Source organism: Eurytemora carolleeae, unplaced genomic scaffold (assembly GCF_000591075.1).
Source record: "Eurytemora carolleeae unplaced genomic scaffold, Eaff_2.0 scaffold349, whole genome shotgun sequence".
NCBI classification, from domain to species: domain Eukaryota; kingdom Metazoa; phylum Arthropoda; class Copepoda; order Calanoida; family Temoridae; genus Eurytemora; species Eurytemora carolleeae.
The window spans coordinates 105,649-109,317 of NW_019396296.1; positions in this window are offsets into that span (position 1 = coordinate 105,649).

Consider the following 3,669-nt stretch of genomic DNA (forward strand, 5'->3'; position numbering starts at 1 on the left):
GTAAATATCTACATATCTAGGGTATCTAGAGTATCTAAATATCTGCATATCTAGGGTATCTAGAGTATCTAAATATCTACATATCTAGGGTATTTAGAGTATCTAAATATCTGCATATCTAGGGTATCTATAGAGTATGTAAATATCTACATATCTAGGGTATCTATATAGTATCTAAATATCTACATATCTAGGGTATCTACAGTTTTTACATATTTAGGGTATCTGAGTATTTAAATTTATATATATATATCTATGGTATCTACAGTGTGTAAATATCTACATACCAGTAGAGTAAATAAAGTTTTAAGTATATTTAGACTCTAAAGTATTTAGAGTATTAAAAGTATTTAGAATATTAAAAGTATTTAGAGTATTAAAAGTATTTAGAGTATTAAAAGTATTTAGAATATTAAAAGTATTTAGAGTATTAAAAGTATCTCGAGTATTAGAAGTCTTAGTAGTATCTAGAGTGTCTAGAGTATCTAGAGTGTCTAGAGTATCTAGAGTGTCTAGAGTATCTAGAGTGTCTTGAGTATTTAAAGTGGCTTGAGTATTTAGACTGTCAAGAGAATTAAGTATGTATCTCTGTATATGTATGTATCTGTATATGTATGTATCTGTATATGTATGTATCTGTATATGTATGTATCTGTATATGTACGTATCTGTATATGTATGTATCTGTATATGCATGTATCTCTCTATCTAAAGGATGGTATTGCACTATGAATAGGTTTAATCTACTAAACCCTGTGATCTTCTTCCGACGTTTTTTCATCACATCTAGATATATACAGATGTATGCCGTACATCTGTATGGGTGTTTTAATAGAAAAATGAATAGTTAACAACTTGTTTTCTAGATAGTTTTTTCATGATCTCTTTCCAGTCCTACATACGCTATGCAATCAATTTTCCCAACTATGCATGGACTTTTTAAAACACCCGGTATCCTTTTCCTTCATCTTTTCTTGACAAAGACCATCAAAAAGATCCAACTGACTCTTATTGTTGACTATGATTGAATAATAAAAAAAAATGAAACATGGTTTATACTTTTCTGGTTTTCTTTGCTTACCTTGATATTTCTTGTTGTTGTTTTTATACCAACTGTTCTCTCTGTCTGTATGTACCCTTACCGATCATCCTGGATTTTTCGTCTTCCCAAACTGTTGTTTTCTATATTTTTAAAGTAAAAATGCTTAATTATAAAGTTACTTTGCTGTAAGCAGTTCAGAATCGGTTCAGTTGGTCATTAAAATTATTTACTTAAGTTTGGGTTTGGTTTGGTTAGTCAACAAATTCATTTTTGTTTTAGACGACTCCGATTCAACTTTTTCTTCTTCATTTTGATTGGTTTTAATTTTGGGTTTAAAAATTGTTAAATTGTTTTAACTATTTTTAATTTTGTTTGACAGTGGGTTGATTTATCATTGGGGTGAATTGCAAGTGAATTATTTATGTTTGGTTTCGGTAAACCTCAGACTTAAAGTTTTATTTTCTTTGTTTATGGTTTGTTATGATTTGTTGACACAATTCTGAAGCAATTAAATCCTTAGATAATATTATTGATAGAGAGAGGAGATTGTGATAAAGATAAGAGAATTGTGGATGAATACAGATATGGGCTTCTCCTGGATCACAGATAACACCAGCAGGATGGGGTCAGGGCTCAAGGGTATATGTAGATGGGTATGTCTGAATATCTGTTTAGAAACTCATATTCAGAGAAGACAACGGAGATATGAAAAAAAGAACGAAAAGTTTTAAACCACAGAAATTTAAGACGTGTGCATAATTTACTCATATGGAAACTTATTCTTAAGAAGATCGGGTTCAAATACTTTTATCTAGACTTTGTTTGAGGGGATCGGTCTTTACTTTTTTTTTGAAGGAATACTCGTAAAACCTTGACATTAAAGAAGTTTTTCTAAAATACCTTTTTTTAAAAGGACTTTTCATGATTCATGAATTCCTTTGTCTGTAGGGATTGGTCATGAATACTTTTGTTTGAAGGAAAGATATCAATACTCTTCTAAAAGGATTGGTCCTGAATACTTTTGTTTGAAGGAATTTGATATAAATACTTTTGTTTTAGTAAATTGGATGTAAATACTTTTTTTTGAATGGATTTGACATGACCAAACTTTTGTTTGAAGGAATTGTTCATGAAGTCCTTTGTTTAAAGGAATTGGATATAAATACTTTTGTTTGAAGGAATTGGAGTTGAACTTTATACATACTTTTGTTTGAAGCAGTATAAGCCAAATATTTAGTTTGGAAGGATTATCCATGAATACTTTTACTAATTATGATTGACCTTGAATGCATTAGTTTGAAGGCAGTGCAGTGGCAAAAAATAACTTGAGATATTTTAATGTTTGTGACCAAATCCTTGGATAGAATTTAACATTTGAAAGAATATACACATAATGTTATTAATACTGTTATGTTATAATGTTATATAATAATTGTGTGTTTGTCCAGGAGCGCAAATAGGGGGTGGGCAATGGGGGCAAGGCCCCGCCTAGCCTGATTAAGGGGGGGCAAGCCCTACCCTTAAAAAGGCTTGCCCCCCCAAACTGAAAAGAATGCCCCCAAATATAAAAATTTGCTCCTAAATTATTCTGAATTGGTAAGGTAGTTTTCTATGTTTGAGTAAAAAACACATTCCCCACCCCCCTCCTAGAAGTGTTAAAGGGGGGCAAAAAAAATTATTCGCGCTACGTGCGAAATATTTACACTTTGCTCCCCTTGCTGCATGTCAAGTTGCATCCCATTGTATTTCCGTGAAGTATGTGAGAGAATGTGTGTGTGTGTGTGTATCTAGATAGTGTATTCTGGTGTGTGAGAGAATGTGTGGGGGTGTATCTAGATAGTGTATTCTGGTGGGAGAATGTGTGTGTGTGTATCTAGATAGTGTATTCTGGTGAGAGAATGTGTGTGTATCTAGATAGTGTATTCTGGTGAGAGAATGTGTGTATGTGTGTATCTAGATAGTGTATTCTGGTGAGAGAATGTGTGTGTGTGTATCTAGATAGTGTATTCTGGTGAGAGAATGTGTGTGTGTGTATCTAGATAGTGTATTCTGGTGAGAACGGATTAATTATATGAATTAATTAATTCCTGATAGATCTGATATTCCTGCCTCATTTGTTAATATCTGGTTTCTTTCAACACGGATACTTCAACTTTAATAGTTTATATTAATCATAGAAGTTCAGGAGAATATATTTAATTATTCTATGTTCAGATTGATGTTTTTCAGTCTTTACCAAAGTTTAGTTTTAATTAGATATTTCTTGTAATCTCTGTAATAATGTTATGCACGCCAAACTAATTGATAAAAAAACGTGTGTAAAACCTCTCGAAATCAATAATGTTTAAGTTTTATTAATATATGTATATATGTATGTCTTGCATGGGGGTGACAATGTTTACGGTTTTATTAAAGCTTGCGTATAAAGAATTTTTCTTAGATTCTGATGAAAGATTCGAATAGTGAAAATAGTGAAAAAATGTGCTGTGTATTTTTTATACAAAAAGTTAGAAAATTTGAGATTTCCCTAAAAAGTGTGTTGTTTATCATTTGTATACGTTGTTTAACCCCTGAACCTCTGAACCCCTGAACCCTGAACCCCTGAACCCTGAACCCCTGAACCCCTG